Source organism: Pseudophryne corroboree, chromosome 3 (genome assembly GCF_028390025.1).
Source record: "Pseudophryne corroboree isolate aPseCor3 chromosome 3, aPseCor3.hap2, whole genome shotgun sequence".
Classification (NCBI taxonomy): domain Eukaryota; kingdom Metazoa; phylum Chordata; class Amphibia; order Anura; family Myobatrachidae; genus Pseudophryne; species Pseudophryne corroboree.
In genome coordinates this window covers 424449233-424468651 of record NC_086446.1, presented here as the reverse complement: position 1 = coordinate 424468651, position 19419 = coordinate 424449233, and the positions used below count along the sequence as shown (strand labels likewise).

The following is a 19419-nucleotide window of genomic DNA, read 5'->3' as shown; positions in this document are numbered from 1 at the left end:
TTTTGAATGTCCTTTCTAACACCTATTTTGTCCCGAAAGCTAGATATTGAGGATATAGATACTTTATTGGGGGCATTGTTTTAATTAACAGCCTTTTATCAATGCCAGATTCATTGCTGAAACAACAATTACCCATAACAGATGTGGTTAGGGAGGTTACTTAAGGTAGAGTACTCATCAGAAGAATTTAACAACTGATAGATCTGTAGACAATGTGATCAAATTAAAAGACACAAGTGGGGAGGATAGAAAGAACAATTGAAGAGAACATGTTATTTGACATTGAACCAGAGAGATAAGTATTAAACTGTTTGGAGACAATTTGATGCATTGCAGGAATTCAGAATAGTGTACTGAATTGACTGACATAGTCAGGGGTGAAGGCTACCCGTTCAAACTCTTTGACTTCCTTGGATTAAATGATGTGTTAAATGATAACACAATTCCTTTTAGGCCATAGGTGTAATACACTCTTACATATATATAAATGTTTCTGTGTTTACATTTATCCTGCGTACTTTGGGGAATACGTGAGCCGGACATATCTACCACGTATGATGGAAGACACACAGCTGTTACAGGGGAGCAATCTTACAGAAATGTAGAAAGAACCAAGATCTTATTATATTCCTATGTATTTTCTACACTTAAACAAAATGCGGATAAGACCTAGTTACTGAAGGAGAAAAGCCTTTGCAGCATGTAGTGCATATTGAGCAGGGCAGATTGGTGAGGTGAATGCAGTAAGCAATATAATAAGTAAATGTTGAGCTAAAATTCTAATGAGAGCAAGAACAGAATAGTAAACAAAGGATTATGAACAAAATAAATAGTGAACAGACAGTGAGATAGTATAAATAAGAAAATTACAGTGCTATATGCTCTGTTACTCATAAAGCCCAAGTTAATTGTTCATCATCTATTTCTGACAGTGAAAAATGAGTATGGTTCATAATACAATTAGAGAGGAAGCATTATCCAAACTTTTTATTCTGTTTTTACATTTTTATTCATATTCTGAAACTAGCAAATGACTCCCTTAATTCTGCATTTCCGAACCACTGATGTTGAAACAATTTTGATGGGGATGGCGTTTTTTACTGGATGACTTTACCCTCTTGTGTGGGTGTGGAGCTCCAATGTTGCATATCTCTGTTGTGCTCAGTAACGACAAAGCTGGTGCCACACTGTCATGCTTTGCTAGCTGCAGCGAGAGCTGATCACCAGGAGAGTGAAAGTCAGTACATAGTATTGCTATTGTTTATCTGTCTACATTATGTCCTATGTAGATATAGTGTACTACAGATATGTCCTCATTCATCATTGCTGCAGTTGCACCAAACAGCCCCTCTTGACAGCCCAGGTCCCATGAGACTTTGCTAGCATTGGGCACCTTTTTCTCACAACGCGATGTAGCTAGGATGCAATAGCAGACTGTGCTGTTTATGGTACACCACACTTGTATATCTCTGTGTGACTTGAGTCTCTGAATCTGTATATGAAATGCTACAATGTAGCAGCCGCAACTTTCTTCCATTACAAGTTCTGTTCTGATACATGTACAGACTCAGTCACACACACAATATACAAATGTCTCAAGGCAGCTCACGCTGAATGGCATATTGAGGCTAGATGCATGAGTACCAGCAGTGGCTCCTACTTACATTTAGCAGGAAAGGCTACTGCTACCCCCATGCTCGGAGAGGTGTCTGCCAGCCTGGGGTCCCAGCACCTGCGCAATGGATCTGGCATGTGCGCAGAACCAAGGTGCAATTGCACTTGCGAACACCCCCGGTTTCTATTTACTGCATCAGGTGCAACCCGTAGAAGCCAGCTAGGGCTGCTCTAAAGGCAGGGAGTGGCTTCCTACGCTGGGGCAAGATTATGTCAAACAAATTTTATTGACTTTGACTTTATTAACTGGATGACTAAAGTAATAGATAAAGGTGGGGCTGTAGGTATATATTATGTAGACTTTAGTAAGGCTTTTGACACTGTCCCACATTAAAGGCTGGTAAATAAACTCGAAAGCATGGGATTGGCTACTAATATGCTTGAATGGATGAGATCTTGGTTGCAGGATAGCAAAAAGAGAGTTGTAGTAAATGGAGTGCATTCACAGGAGGGAAATATTACCAGTGGAGCACCCCAGGGATCTGTACTTGGAACAATGCTTTTTAATATCTGTATTGGTGACATTGCAAATGGCATTAAAGGGAAAGTATGCCTTTTTGCAGATGACACAAAGGTATACAACAGGGTAGACAAACCAGGGGTATGAGAGCAAATGATTGATGATCTAGGTAGACTAGAGGAATGATCAGAAGCATGGCAATTACAGTTTAATGTAAATAAAAAATGCAAAATCATGCACTTGGTTCTCAAAAATCCAAAGGCTAAATATAGTATCAATGGCACTATACTGGAAACTACTGAGGAGGAAAGGGATCTAGGAGTCACTATTTCAGGTGACTTAAAGTCAGGTAAGCAATGTAACAAAGCAATGAGGAAGGCTAGTCAGATGCTTGGTTGCATTGGGAGAGGAATTATTAGCGGAAAGAAGGAAGTCATAATGCCAGTGTATAGGTCATTGGTACGGCCTCATCTGGATTACTGTGTTCAATTCTGGAGGCCATATCTTCAGAAGGATATTAATACATTAAAGACTGTACAAAGAAGGGCAACTAAAATGGTGCACGGCCTACATCACAAAACATACCCAGAAAGACTAAAAAAATCTCAATATGTATAGTTTGGAGCAAAGAAGGGAAAGGGGGAACATGATAGAAACTTTCAAATATATCAAGGGTTTTAACAAAGTTCGGGAGGATAACATACTTCAAATTAAGAGAAATATTAGAAATCGAGGACATGCACAGAAACTGGATTGAGGGAGGTTCAGGGGAAATTTGAGGAAAAGTTACTTCACAGAAAAGGTAGTGAACAAGTGGAATAGCCTCCCATTAAAGTTGGTAGAGGCTAAGACAGTAGAGCAATTAAACATGCATGGGATAGACATAAGGATATCCTTACAAAGGAATAAGGATCAAATAAGGTTTGAGGTAACAATATGGTAAAAAGGGGAAGACTAGATGGACCAAGTGGTTCTTATCTGCCGTCAAATTCTATGTTTCTATAAAGATGTATAAGTAAATTGCTCATAACACGTACCTAAGGGAAATCCCAATTAAGATTTATAACAGTTATACCACTCTGGATTTTTCATTTGGGAACAAACACAGTTATAAAGCCAGACTGGGTATTAACAAATAGACAAGTGGAAAAGCCCTGATCATGAGTTTGCTAATTAGGTTAAGTGCTACAAAATGCATAATTACCCAGCCACTGCACATGTGTAAAAAGTGTGCAAAAGTTAGTAGAGTCAAATACAATTATGTGGCTGCATGTCTTCCGGTTAATGGAATCTAGTTAAAATGTGGGCCCAAATTAAGGCAGTCTTGGGTAACATCCACCTCCCTTTCCTGACCTGTGGAAATGCCTGTCCAGTTGTCTCCATTCTTTGGCCCTACGGAATTATGACAAAAGATGCTGTTACTTTTGGCTAAACCTATGAATGGGCACAGGTAATAAGAGCGGATGAAAAGTGTAGATCTTGGGCAAAGCAGAGGGATTGAATTTGGAGAAATTTGGAGATAAAGTGAAGAAATGTATAATGGTGCTGTTTGATTAATGTGTGTTGATAGAGGTATTTCATATTGGATGCGGAAAATTTCAGGTGTCCAATGTAGAGATTCGGCGACTTCAGTATTAGTAGAAGAATGTTTTGTCAGGAACATAAGAGTTGCGGAATCATTCAAAATGGATTTTAGCGGTCAAAGGGGGAGATGTACTAAGCAGTGAAAAGAGTGGAGAAGTGAGCCAGTGGAGACGTTGCACCTGGCAACCAATCAGCTGCTCTGTATGCTTTTATAGTATGCAAATTCTAAATGTTACTTCAATGCTAATTGGTTGCCATAGGCAACTTCTCCACTGGCTCACTTCTCCACTCTTTTCACTGCTTAGTACATCACCCCCAAAGTCTGGTAAGAGGAAGACAAGCAGTGCTCTTCCAACAGTTTAAAAGGATTCAGCAACATGTCTCTAACCAGTCTCCAGTATCAAGCAGTGCTCTTCCAACACAGTTTCCAGGATTCAGCAGCACACTTCCAACCAGTGTCCAGTATCCAACAGTACTCTTCCAACACAGTCTCCAGTATTCAGCAACATGCTTCCAACCAGTTTAAAGTATTCAGCAGTGCTCTTCCAACACAGTCTGCAGTAATCAGCAACACACTTTCCACCAGTTTCCAGTATCCAGCACTGTTCTTCTAACACAGTCTCCAGTAATCAGCAACATGTTTCCATCCAGTTTCAAGTATTCAGCAACACATTTCCAACAGTCTCAGGTAATCAGCAACATGCTTCCAGCCAATGTCCAGCATACAGCAGTGATCTTCGAGCAGTCTCCAGTATTCAGCAACACACTTCCAACCACTCACCAGTATCCAGCAGAGCTCTTCCAACAGTCTCTAATAATCAGCAACACACTTCAATCCACTTTCCAGTATCCAGCAGTGCTCTTCTAAGACTGTCTCCAGTAATCAGCAACATGTTTCCAACCAGTTTACAGTATCCAGCAGTGCTCTCCCAGCGCAGTCTCCAGTAATCACCAACATGCTTCCAACCAATTTTCATCATGCAGCAGTGCTCTTCCAACAGTCTCCAGTATCCAGCACTGCTCTTTCAACACAGTCTCTAGTATTCAGCAACATGCTTCCAGACAGTATCCAGTATGCAACAGTCCTCCTCCAACCCAGTCTCCAATATTCAGCAACATACTTCCAACCAGTTTCCAGTGTCCAGCAGTGCTCTTCTAACACAGTCTGCAGTAATCAACAGCATGCTTTCAACCAGTTTTTAGTATTCAGCAGGGCACTTCCAACAGTCTCCAGTATTCAGCAACATGCTTCCACCACAGTCTCCAGTATCCAGAAGTGTTATTCCAACAGTCTCAAGTAATCAGCAACACACTTCCAGCCAGTTTCCATTATGCAGCAGTGCTTTCAAACACATTTTCCAGAATTCAGCAACACACTTCCAACCAGTTTCCAATATCCAACAGTCAATCAGGCAGAGGCAATCGCTAGGCAAAGACAGCCGTCGGCTGTCAGCCATGCGCCGGTGCCACAGTGCAGTTCTAACCTGATCGCTGTACTGCGATAAACTGCAGCGAGCGATCAGGTCAGAATGACCCCCACAGTCTCCAGTATTCAGTAACATGCTCTCAACACAATCTCGAATATCCAGCAGTGCTATTCCAACAGTCTCCAGTAATCAGCAGTGCTCTTTCAACACAGTCTTCAATATTCAACAACACACTTTCAACACAGTCTCTCTTTTCTAGCTCTTCTAACACAGTCTGCAGTAATCAGCAACATGCTTTCAACCAGTTTTTAGTATCCAGCAGTGCTCTTCCAACACAGGGGGTCATTCCGAGTTGATCGTAGCTGTGCTAAACTTAGCACAGCTACGATCATCCACACTGACATGCGGTGGGACGCCCAGCACAGGACTAGCCCACCCCGCATGTCAGTCCCTGCCCCGTCGCTGAAGTACAAAAGCATCACACAGCGGCAATGCTTCTGTACTTCAGGCGTAGCTCCCGGCCAGCGCAACTTTTGCACGCTGGCCGGGAGCTACTTGTCCCTGCCTGGCTCGCAGCAGCTGCGTGTGACGTCATGCAGCCGCTGCGGCCCGCCACCCGCACGGTCCAGCCACGCCTGCGTTGGCCGGACAGCGCACTCAAAACGGCCACTGTGCCGCCCCCTCCCGACCCAGCAACCGCCAGTGCCTGTCAATCACTGTGGCGCCGGCGCATGCGTAGTTCTGACTTGATCGCTGCGCTGCGTTAAACTGCAGCGAGCGATCAGGTCAGAATGACCCCCACAGTCTCCAGTATTCAGCAGTGATCTTCCAACACAGTCTCCAGTATTCTGCAACATGCTTCCAACACAGTCTCCAGTATCAAGCAAAGCTATTCCAACACAGTTTCCAGTTTTCGGCAACACATTTCCAACCAGTTTTCAGTATCCAATAGTGTTCTTCTAACACAGTCCGCAGTATTCAGCAACGTGCTTCCAGACAGTTTTCAGTATCCAGCAGGTCTCTTTCAACACAGTCTCCAGTATTCAGCAGCATGCTTCTAACATAGTCTCCAGTATCCAGCAGTGCTCTTTCAACACAATCTCTAGTATTCAATAGTGTAAAATATTTAGCAGCTATGTTCCCATCTAGTATGTTGTCAAAATTTCAGTAATCATCAGTGCTCTTCCAAGTGTAGTAGACTACGTACATAACCAACTGTACAGGCTCTTACCCCATAATAAACTAGAGGGGTCAATTGTTCTCAAGACAAAGGCGTCACCCACCTGTCTCCTATATTATACACAACTATTATATAAGAACTGCTGATGCTGCTGCTCTAATCAGTGCACGTTATGGCAAGTAATGAGCATGTAAAGTCACAACATGATATCTCCTAATAAATGTGACCGAGCTGTTGTGTCATATCAATGCTGCATTGACAGTAACGTTTCAGGATTTTTTTTACTATGGTAAAATGTGCTTGCTAGTATTGTTACTACTTGTGACGTGTCTATTGCCATAAAATTGCGAGGAAAGTGAATATAGAAGAACTAGCAGTTCTGGATTTGCACAGGGCATTATGGGGGTTATTCAAACGTTTGCAAGGTGTGGAATACTAATGGGCATCTATTGGAGCTATTCAAATGTTGCCCCGATCAGATGCCCATTAGCCACAGCAGTCACATTTCAGCTCGCACCTCCAGAGGCTGCGGGCTGAAATGTGTGAAAAGTTGGCTGTTTGGGCAATCAAACAGGACTTTTCCCCGTTGCGCCCATTTAACAGGTTTTGCTGCTTTACACGGCTAAACCCTGTCTAACTGGGCGTGATAAGTGCGATAATTAAAGGGCGCCCAGAACAATTGAATAGCAACAATGGGTGCCATTTAATTATCACTAAAGAACATACATTTGAATAGCCCCTGCGTAACTTGCGATCCAGAGCTGGACTATCAGTGAGTGCCCAAATGCAGAGCCCAATCACATGTAAGTGGAAAGAGCTGGACAAGCTGTATGATTGGAAAGATATAGGCAAGACATCAGTGACACATAGCTATGCAATCTGATCTAGTAACAATAAAATGGTCCAAGTGCCAAATCAAGAGATAAAAACTAAATTGTAGATGAAAATCGCAAGAACATTCTCAAGAGACCAGTGAAGGTCAGAGCTGACGAGTTATATAATGGAAAAATTAGACAAAATCACTTCAAATACAAAGAACAACTATGGAATGGTATATGATATTAAATCAAGGATAGACCTGTAAAATAAATGACTTACTGATAGAAAAATGTGTATTGGAGAAGTAATGGAGGCAGTTGACACAAGTACATCATATTACAAGACTCAATAGGTTACAGCTTTGTCATGTAAGATTTTAACACTCAGTGATTTGCTCAGTAAAAGAAAGTCAGAATAAATGAACAGTCTGCCAAAGGAATCATCTAGATCCTGAAGCATATGGTGCAGTTCAATTAACAGGAGCACTGAATATCTTATTGCTGCTGTGATAATTAGGGAGCTAACACTCCACATTGTCTGATCAGGAAAAGTGACTATATATTTGGGGAAATGGTTTCATATGTTTGGGTTTGGGGAAAACCTACCCCTGGCACCTCAATAATGGCCCAATCTGCTGTCAGTAAAAAATTGGACCTCAGTGCTTCTGACTGTATGTGGGAGGCAGCTGGGTTGCTACTGCGGCTGCTACTGCGTTGGGTTGCTACTGCGGCAGGCATGGGACACACTTTGGGAAGAGGTGGTGTTTTATTATGTAATACAGGGGGGAATTCAAATGTTTGAAAAGTCGGTTGGGTGTCTGTTTTTTCCTGTCTATTAGAAACCCAACTGACTTTTCAAACATTTGAATTCCCCTTATAAAATATATAATATAAAAGTCACTATCCTGGAAATGAAAAAATAAAAAAAAGATGAATGTTATTTCAATGTTTAGGTTTAGCAGCTAAAAGACAGATTCCCTTTCATATATGCCAGACTGAGGCTACTGATTGGTCCTAACCATAAGCCCCCCCCCCAGCCTAACCCTAAACCACCCTCTAGTACCGAACCCAATAGCAAACATGGAAAAAAACAATATTGATTATATATCAGTATCAGTTAAATAACTGGAGTCCAAATGGGAACAAGCCACCCTGGTGAAACGGTCCGTCTGTGCTCAGTGATGCTGAACTCTTTCTAGCTCAGATCACTTTTTGGGACTCCCTGGTATTGTATGTGCCCATTTGGACTCCAGTTATTTAACTGATACTGATATATAATCAATATTGTTTTTTTCCATGTTTGCTATTTTTGATCCTTAATTATTGCTCTAAACCATTTTCTGGTATTTCCTTTTAAATGTAATACATTTTTGCAGAATCCTTTCTGCATAAACAGGGTCTTATACCCATTTTGGTAAGCCTTTACCATGCAGCCTGTGTTTACTTTCCTTTTTCCAATTAATCGTTGATTTCATGATTGTTTTATTTCATAATTTACTTAAGTTTTTGTTAATTTGTGATCTCACCACATTACCATTTCTTCTCCTTCTTCTAATTTTCCCACCACCCTTTTTTTCAATAGGTAAGCCTAACCCACCTCTCTCATCCACTGTCCGCTATATATCTATATAAGACAGTGGACAGCAGAAGGCAGGGTTTCCTCCCTATTCTGAGCATATCTCACTTCTATTTTTAGTACCCTCTCATCCAGATACGAGACCACTCTCTGCAATGCTCACAGCAACAGAGAATCTGCGCTAGAAACTGGACAGCAGAAGTACCTTGTTGCTCACTACTCATTACACTCTCTCATTTGTGTCCTAGTGTTTATTACTGCCATATTTCAGCAGCAACGCCCAATCTCATCCGACCTTGGAAGCTAAGCGCTGATAAGCCTGATCAGTACCTAGTAGGGTGACCTCTTGGGAATATCAGGTGCAGTAAGATTGTGACCTCTGATCACAAACAGCAGAAGTGTTAGAGCAACTTCTGAAACTTACATATTCCTTATCCAACTTTCCCGCAAACCTTCTATTTATCTACAATTGGCTTTGCCTTTAGGCTTATTTATCAATGCTCTTTTGTATCTTTAATAATCATACTTTTATCTTAAATGCTTTGTTATCTACAAGGATCTAGCCTTTTAGCAAACAGAATCTCTACCAGGTGATTACCCTCAGTCATTTGACATTTCAATTATGAACCTTTGTGCCTCTCATCTATTCTCATGAGGTTTTAGACTAGGTGCTTACCTACAATTATCACTGCGGTGATTATATGTACATATCATTTACCTCTACTCCAATTTTGAATTTTGATTAACTCAGGCATCTTAATAATATTAATTTTTTGTAATTTTTTATGTTTTTCAGTATATTTTTCACCACAGGTGCCCATAATTTTGTATCAGGCTTATCCTGATTTCTGTCAATATATATGTTTACTTTGTGTTCTTGAACAATTTTTTTGTATCAAACTCCTCATTACTTTTATTCGTTATTAATTAAATGTTAAGTTTTAATAAACTTATTTCAAATTTCTAAGCGTGCCCCAACACAGAGTCTTTCTTTTTTCTTCTCTTTGCTTAACCATTACTGACTCTGGGAGCACCACCAACTCAAATAATTATTTAGATGTCTTCATTAAGAATCTTTAAATTTAAACTTAGTATCGTTGGTCATTCCCTGAACAGTTTTCTACAATCTGTGTATTAATCTATGTTCATCATTACCACATTTTTCCTGTGCGGAACCAAACCAAATTTCTGTTAACCCAGGTTTTTTTTTATCTAAGGAAATTAATTAATTAATTAATTTATTATCAGTTTCTTATATAGCGCAGCAAATTCCGTTGCACTTTACAATTGGAAATAACAATGATATAACAAAACTGGGTAATAACAAACAGTCATAGAGGTAGGAAGGCCTGCTCGCAAGCTTACAATCTATAGGGAAATAGGCATGGATACACAAGGATAGGTGCTATCTATTCTTGTGAACTAAAGGAGGAAGAAAATAAAGAAGTACCTTATTTTAAAAAAGATCAACTTTCGTGGCTCTATATTGACCTGCATTACATGTGTTATTTGCTCCCATAAAATATTTTTTCAAAAACAAAAAAAGGTTGACTTCCAATTTGAATGGCTGCTTCATTGATAGTTCTGAGAGTACTAAATTGTAATAAATAAACTCATTTAACATAATAAACCAATAATAAAATTGAACACAATTACCAGAGAGAGGGCAGTTATTAACAATCTGCAACTGAACCCCAATATCATAATCATCATCATCATCATCATCAAACTCGTCTATAAGTAGAGAGGAGGTTGAGGTTTGGTGATGAGCACCCTCAATTATTTGCTTGAGTTTATGAGACCACGTAATGATAATTCAACTTATTTAAAAGTCAAAAGTAACCTTAAAAAAGTGGAATATATAAGAAATGTAATTAAATGTCAAATATTGTTCCCATGAATTAATGATAATGCAGACTTTCTTAATATTCTAGATTTTTCAATACCTGTTCTGTATATATTACTGAAAAATTATTACATATATTACTGTCCCTACAGAGATCACATTCTATTACATCTTACCTTTCAGCATTCATTGATTTTCACTGGCAACCAGGGCCAGATTAACAATGGGGCGGATGGAGCTCCAGCTCCAGGCCTCTACATAAAAATAGGCATATCCTCATGATAGCATGATGAAGACCAGCCACCAGCTGGCCACACGGTCGGGCATAAATCAGAAGTATTTAAATTGCATTTTTATTTTCCACACAAAATTATGCAATTTTTGCACTTTTATATATTTAGGATGACATTGGAGCTCATAGTGTACGGGGTCTACATGCCTTCATGGCATTGACCTCACTTTCTCCACTTCTCATAACAGGCTCTTGAACATTTTCAGCTCCAGGCCCATGAGGCCCTTAATCCAGCCCTGCTGGCAACCATTGGTTGTCACAGGTAAATCCCATATTGAGGATACTACACTTGTATTAAATAAGTTGAAAAGTATTAAATGGGAAAGTAAAAAGTTATTAGTTCTTGTGGATATAACATTGCTGTATACAATTATAAAACGTGAGAATGGCTTAAATATGTAAAAAAAGATATCTGAGAGCATGACTACAGTGTTACATTACAAAATGTATAATTGTTTGGATTTATTTTATCCTAATTAATAATTATTTTAACTTGAGCGATGATTATTAAGTGGGAACTGCTGTGGATGCCAGGTGGTTAGCTATGTTAACATTTTCATGTACCACTGGAAGAATAAATCTAAATCTGCCTGGGATAGTCACAGCTGTGGGGTTGGTGGAGATTTATAGATTACATATTATTTGAATGGATAGGAGAGGAAAAGGGTTTAACTGATTTCTGTACAAATCACATTTCAAAGGAGTTCTTCCTCCACTAATGTTTTGGACTTAAATATACTGTATAAAATAGATTAATATTAACAATTTTGTAAAGTCTTCTGACTCAAATTCATATGTCGAAGCCACTAGCAACCTCTATAACAAATAATTAGAAGATTTACCTTCTGGGCAGTTCAAAAAACTGCATTGAAATTGTTTGGAAATCTCTTTCTATAAAGAATAGGCTCATTCTGTTAGAAAGAAAATCTGTTTTTCTACAAAGACCCACATACAGTACCCACAACCAGGGCCGTTTCTAGCCAATTTGGCTCCCAGTGCGAGATTTAAAAATGCGCCCCCCCCCCCTCCTCCCATAGATATAAAGAGGAAAAGTATGCGGGCGCGCTCCCGGAAAGGGGGCGTGGCCTCGTAAAAATGGGCGTGGTTTTGTTAAGATGGGTGTGGCCTCATCTGATCTCATCATCACGGCCACCACACGATAAAAAAAAAAAAAGTCCTCATTTTACACATTACAGCAGGCACGCGACCCCATTTTACACAGCACGGCAGGCAAGTGTCCCCATTTTACACAGCACGGTAGGCAAGTGTCCCCATTTTACACAGCACGGTAGGCAAGTGTCCCCATTTTACACATTGCGGCAGGCACGTGCCCCCATTTTACACATTCCGGCAGGCAAGTGTCCCCATTTTACACATTACGGCAGACAGGTGTCCCCATTTTACACATTCCGGCAGACAAGTGTCCCTATTTTACACATTCCGGCAGGCAAGTGTCCCCATTTTACACATTCCGGCAGACAGGTGTCCCCATTTTACACATTCCGGCAGAGAAGTGTCCCTATTTTACACATTCCGGCAGACAAGTGTCCCCATTTTACACAGTACGGCAGGTGGTGGTGGGGGGGAGGGAGAGAGAGAGAGGGAGAGTGGCTGACTTACATTTGAAGCGGTTCTTCCCGCTCTTCAGCCGCCTCTCCCTCGTCTGCGCAGCGCTGGCCATTTTGGCTCCCCCTTCTCCCTCCTCCCGAGTGCCCAGCTCGGGGGGCGGGGTTTTGCAGAATGACGCGATTGCGTCGTGAGGTCACGACGCAAACGCGTCATTCCGCAAAATCCCGCCCCCCCCCCCCCCCCCGAGTTGGGCACTCGGGAGGAGAGGGGGGTTTGAAAGTGCTCAGGAAGTGCAGCGGCGGGCGCCCTGTGCGGTTGCACGGCTCGCCCGCCGCAAGAAACGGCACTGCCCACAACCCTATGCCGGGCCCAAGTACTGGGAGGGGGCATGCCCAATGCAGGGAGGTGTGGCCAGACACCCCTCCTCCCTTAGGGGCACCGGCTTGGGGGCTGATAGGCGTCAGGGCATCAGGTGATTGATCACTCCCCACACACACACATATATCATGCAGGGAGAGAGAGCAGTGACTGCTTCTGCAGCTGCCCCTCTCTCCAGTGCAACACACAGCAGCGTGTGTGTGTAGGCACCCAAGGGCTGGAGCTGTCTACGGAGCAAGGGGGGGGGGGGGGACAGCGTGACTCTGGGCCCTCCAATAGGCCCTAGCCTGGGTAAAGAGTTCCCGCTCCCACCCCCTTTCGACACCACTGCCCACAATTGAGAAGTCACCTGAAGTGGCTGGAAAAATAGTTTGGAAATCTCTACTAAATATAACATAAATGGACACCATAAAGAGAAAATACCAATTTTTCAGAAAAAGAGATATTACCACAGAAACAAAGTTTTCTCTACAGGAAAGCTCCTAATTCAAAAGAAAAACTCGTCAAAACTTATTTCATCAGTGGTAAGAAATGGAGGATAAAACCAAAAGCATGTACAGTAAATAATGAAAAAATAACAGCTTTATTCATTTTGAAGTGAATAAAGAAATGTACCCTATTAAGGAGTTCATTACATGTAACACTAAAAAATTTATTTATGCTGTTGAATGTGCCTGTGGTTTCGTCTACATTGGGAAAACTTCTCAGAAGACCCATCTGACCGAGCATATAAGGAATATTAAGAAGGGGTTATGGACATTAGAATATGCATGTTATGTCCAATGGGATAAATATATTGTTTAAATCATTCTTTTGGTTTAAACCTCAGTTTTTAATTAAAATTATTTTTAATTAAATATTATTTGAAGTTAATCTAGGTATCAAATTTAGGTATCAAAATATCCTATATACTCTGTGTGGGATCACTGCTCACTAGAAAGTAGATGCCTTGAAGTTGTCCTGGAGGCTTACCATATATGCAACTGAGATCTCTGAATTATCTACCACCAATGTGTTTGGGTCACTAAGTGGCATATAATGTGTTTGGGGGCACTGTGTGGCTTATATTGTAAATTGGGGGCACAGTGTGGCATATAATGTGTTTGGGGGCACTGTGTTGCATATAATGTGATTTGGTGACCACTGTGTGGCATGCAATGTGTTTGGGGGAACTGTGTGGCATATATTATGAATTGGGCATGGTGTGTCATATGTTTGGGGGGCACTGTGCGATATATATTGTGTTTGGGGGGCCCTGTGTGGCATATAATGTGAGTTGGGGGGCACTGTTTGGCATATAATGTGTTTGGGGGCACTCTGTGGCATATTATGTGAAATGGGCATGGTGTGGCATATAATGTTTGGGGGGCACTGTGTGGTATACATTGTGTTTGGAGGGAGCTGTGTGGCATATACAGGGAGTTGGGGGGCACTGTGTGGCATAAATGTGTTTGTGGCACTGTGTGACATATATTGTGAATCGTGGGGCACGGTGTGGGGATAATGTACTACTTTGTGGGCATAATGTGTAAGAGGCACCACTACTGTGTGGGTATAATATGTAAGGGGAAACCCACTGCCTCATTCTCTGCCTCTCCCCTGCATCACTATCTCCCCATCACTCTCTCCTGTCAGTCTGTGGTTCTCCAAGGCATTGCTCTTCATATCATACCCAAAAGAGTTTGGACCAAAAATGGGAGGGGTAGGACTGTGAATGGGGAGGAGCAATGAGTAGAGAGGAAAGTAGTTGGTATTAATTCTTTACTTTCTGGGGGGTGAGTTAAGTCTAGATACGCCACTGCATCGAGGACCATAGTTTTGCTACTATTGCATACTGTGAACACATTTTCCCAAAGTTAGTCTGGCATATAAGCCAACCTTTCTGTACAATTTTATTAAAATTGGAGATGGTCATATGGGGACCTCTGGTCCACTCTGACATGGAATGACCCTCTTCCTGTACATGGAGCAGCTCTTCTCTCTTTTATAGGATGTTTTGCCGCTAGAAAGTTTACTGTGACAACCAAGCAAGCATGACATTGTCATTAGATCTTTATTAACCTGTGCAATGGGACAAACTATAGCAACATATTTATGTTGTAATTGGCCAGTTCGGTGGTTTGTATATTACTATACCAAAAGAACATGGAATGAACTGGGTTATGTAAAAGGCAAAATAAAAAAATACAATAGTAATTCTATACCCTAACATGTTGGTTTTGAATATGTTTATAATTTTTTATATGCCGCTACCTAGGTGAAACTCCCAAATTCACAGAAAGACAAATCGGGCCAAGGGGGTCATTCCGAGTTGATCGCTAGCTGAAAATGTTTGCTGCGCAGTGATGATGCAAAAAAATGGCACTTCTGCGCATGCGGCGCAATGCGCACGCGCGACATACTTTCACAACGGCTGATGTAGTTTCACACAAGGTCTAGCGAAGATTTTCAGTCGCAGTGCTGGCCACAGAGTGATTGACATGAAGTGGGCATTTCTGGGTGTCAACTGACCGTTTTCAGGGAGTGTTCGGAAAAACGCAGGCGTGGCTGGGCGAACGCAGGGCGTGTTTGTGATGTCAAATCCGGAACTAAACAGTCTGAAGTGGTCGCAAGCTAGGAGTAGGTCTGGAGCTATTCTGAAACTGCACAATTTTTTTTTGTTGCCGCTCTGCGATCCTTTCGTTCGCACTTCTGCTAAGCTAAAATACACTCCCAGAGGGCGGCGGCTTAGCGTTTGCACGACTGCTAAAAACTGCTAGCGAGTGATCAACTCAGAATGACCCCCCAAGTTCCGTACAACTTAGGATAGAAAACACATATTCAAAAATGCCTTAGCATGCATTAAAAAAACTGAATGTTTGTGCCCCAATGCACAGGGATGTGAATCAGACCCTAACTGTGTATATGCTCAGAACATCTAGAAACCAATAGGCGACACCGATCAGTATGGTCAATTTTATTGGTGTGGTATCTCAAATTTTAGCATGTGTGTGCAGTTTTGCTATTCAGTTAATGTACTATTTAGAATTTCCTGTATGACCAGGGGCGTCAGAACGTTTTTTGGTTGGGGGGGGGGGGGGGGGCAAGATAAAATCTCAGTTTGGCGCCCCTAGCTCCAGGCCACTTTAGACAGGTCTCTTGCACCTGTATGGAACTCTATGGAGCAGCTGGGAGTGGCCCCTTGTACACATTACACCTGGTAGAGCCCCTTATACACATTATGCCAAGTAGAGCCCATTATAAACATTATGCCTGGTAGAGCCCATTATACACATTACGCTTGGTAGAGCCCATTACACATGTTACACATTACGCCTGGTAGAGCCCATTACACATGTTACACATTACGCCTGGTAGAGCCCATTACACATGTTACACATTACACCTGGTAGAGCCCATTATACACATTACGCCTCGTAGATGTTAGGCGCCGGGGTCCGCTCGGCCGTGCGGCCCGGCGCCTAGCAACCAGGGACGCCGTGCGCGTTCAGCCGCCGGCTCCCTGGCAACGCTAAGACGCCGGGCGCACGGAGCCGCTCTGACCTTAGCAACGGGGACGCCACGTTCAGCCGCGTTCCCCGTTGCTGGGTCTATTCTCATTACCCTGATTATGTGCTGGCCGTGCAGCATGCAAGCTGCACGGCATTTCTATTTGATTATCCTGTCTGGATCCTGATTGGAGGGTGCCTGAATAAAGGCACCCTCAGGACTTCTTACAGACGCCGGTGATAGCTTCCTGTTTGCCTGTGTCTGCTGCAGAGAGTTCCCAGTCCCGGTCTTTTCGGTTGTTCCTGTCCTCAGAGATCCTGTACTCGGAAGTTACCATCTGTTCCTGGAGTCTGACCGAGCACCTTTAACATCTGGTGGTGTTCGTGAGTCGCGGCGCAGCCGTGTGTTGCGGCTTGTCCGCTTCTGTTTATTATTTTGTTTAATTGTGTTCTGGAGCTTTGCGGAGGATTCCGCTTCCACAGATCCACTCTGGTGTCCGGCGGTGCCGGATAGGAGTGTCGGATCAGTGGATCCTTGGTTGTCCTTTTTCCTGGCGGCTAGTCCGCACATACCTTTTGATTTAGTTAGTTAGCTTGTAACCCCTGGCCTGGTTGCTTAGTCAGAGGGCCCCTTGTTATCACCCTGTCTCGGACTTCCCCTTGTCTCCCATTAAGACCTGCGGGGGCATCGGGGTTGGGCAGACATAATCCGCCCTTCGAACGCGGCTGCCATGGGCTCAAGCAACCATAGTCTCGCAGGGGATTTCTGATAACACGGGCGAGACAACGGAGTTAGGGCGCCAGGGGTTACTAGGCTATCCAGCTCCCACAACCAGCTTATTTTCCTGTACTCAAATCCCTGCCATAAGATCTCCTCCGGTCTGGAGTACAGGAATCATAACATTATCACCGGCCTACAAAAGAAAAGATTTAACTTACAGTAAATTTTTTCACTTTTTAGTTGGGAGATTTTTGTCGGCCTTATGAATCCCACCGGTGTTGGGCCAAACCCTGGCCAGCTTCTTGTTAGTCAGATTCAGGAACTTACTCAGATGGTTCAGGATCTGTCCCTCCGGGTGAGGTCACAGGAAGATCTGTTACGGACTTCCCCGAGGGTCATCCCTGAACCAAAAATGCATCTGCCTGACCGTTTTTCTGGGGATAGAAAACAGTTTTTTAATTTTAAAGAATCTTGCAAACTGTATTTTCGTTTAAGACCAGTTACCTCAGGTACAGAGGCTCAGCGGGTTGGGATTATTATTTCTCTACTTCAGGGGGATCCTCAGAACTGGGCTTTTGGTTTAAAGACAGACGATCCGGCCTTATCGTCTGTAGACGCCTTTTTAAAATCTTTAGGGCTATTGTATGACGACCCTGATAGAGAGGCGTCCGCAGAAAGTCAGTTGCGTGCTCTTAGACAGGGTAGGAATCCCGCAGAGAATTATTGTACGGAGTTTCGCCGTTGGTCGAACGACTGTGGCTGGAATGACCCAGCCCTGCGCAGTCAGTTTCGCCTCGGCTTATCGGAATCTATAAAAGACAGTCTCCTCCAGTATCCCGCTCCTGAGACCCTCGATAACCTCATGGAGCTATCTATTAAAATAGATCGTCGGCTCAGAGAGCGGAGGGCTGAAAAAGGGGCATCTGTCGGGTCCTCTCCCTGGGTTCCTTCCATTCCTGTAGACATAGAGGAGCCTATGCAGATTGGTCTCTCCAAATTGTCTCCGGAAGAAAGAACCAGGAGGCAAAATTATGGTCTGTGTTTATACTGCGGAGGTAAGGGACATTTTGCCCGTAGTTGTCCAAACAAGTTGGGAAACTTCCTGACCAAGTGAATTGTGAGGGGGTTCACTTTGGTCTGCAGCTCATCTCCTCAAATAATTCACTGTTGGTTCCTGCTAAAGTTTCCTATGGCAGCCTCTGTTCCTCGGTCTCTGCTTTTGTGGACAGTGGAGCTGCAGGAAACTTTATGGATTTAACATGGGCCAAGGCCTTAGGTATTCCTCAGCTAACCTTAGGTAGGTGTATCACCATGCATGGTTTAGATGGGAGTCCTTTATCCAATGGGGTTATTTCTCTATGTACACCTCCTGTTTTGCTCTCGGTGGGAGCTCTGCATTCTGAAAAAATTGAGTTTTTCCTTACCCATTGTCCAGCAGTTCCTGTGGTTCTGGGTCATCCTTGGCTGGCCTTTCATAATCCCGTCATTGATTGGCAGTCTGGGGAGATCCTACAATGGGGTACCATCTGTGATAAAGAATGTATTACGCTTCCTATCCGAGTAGCTGCCGCCAGTTCCGCACATATTCCTGGGGAATACCAGGATTTTGTTGATGTGTTTTCCAAGGGCAATGCGGATATTTTGCCTCCCCATAGGCCTTATGATTGTGCCATTGAGTTAATTCCTGGTGCCACGTTGCCTAAAGGAAGGTTATATGCATTGTCTGGTCCTGAAACTGTGGCCATGAATGAGTATGTGAAAGAAAGCCTTGGGAAAGGGTTTATCAGGCCATCTAAATCCCCTTTAAGTGCAGGTTTCTTCTTCGTAGAGAAGAAGGATGGTTCACTCAGACCCTGCATTGACTTTAGAGCTTTGAATAAAATCTCAGTAAAGAATACTTACCCTCTGCCGCTGATCTCTGTCCTCTTTGATCAGCTACGTTCGGCTGTTATTTTTTCTAAGATTGATCTTAGAGGAGCATATAACCTCATCAGAATCAGGTCAGGGGATGAGTGGAAAACGGCATTTAGTACTCAGTCGGGCCACTATGAGTATCTGGTCATGCCATTCGGCCTATCTAACGCTCCGGCAGTTTTCCAGGATCTCATTAATGATGTGCTCCGTGAGTTTCTGGGAAGATTCGTCGTGGTCTATTTAGACGATATTTTGATATATTCTGACTCCGTGGAACAACATGTTACCCAGGTGCGTCAGGTGCTAAAGAGATTACGTGAAAATCACTTATATGCCAAGCTGGAGAAGTGTGAATTTCATGTCACGGAAGTATCCTTTTTAGGGTACATTATTTCCCCTCGGGGATTCCGAATGGAACCAAAAAAGCTCCAAGCCATCCTTAGTTGGGCGCAACCCACCAATTTAAAAGCAATTCAGCGCTTTTTAGGGTTT

At 42.8% G+C, this 19419-nt stretch overlaps 1 protein-coding gene and 1 pseudogene across 10 annotated transcripts in view; one reads left to right on the top strand and one right to left on the bottom strand.

The window, feature by feature from the left end:
* PTPRT (protein tyrosine phosphatase receptor type T) overlaps nt 1-19419 on the bottom strand; it is a 458515-nt gene that overhangs the window by 249016 nt on the left and 190080 nt on the right. The window lies entirely within an intron of this gene.
* Nucleotides 8972-9090, top strand: LOC134891139 (5S ribosomal RNA; annotated as a pseudogene).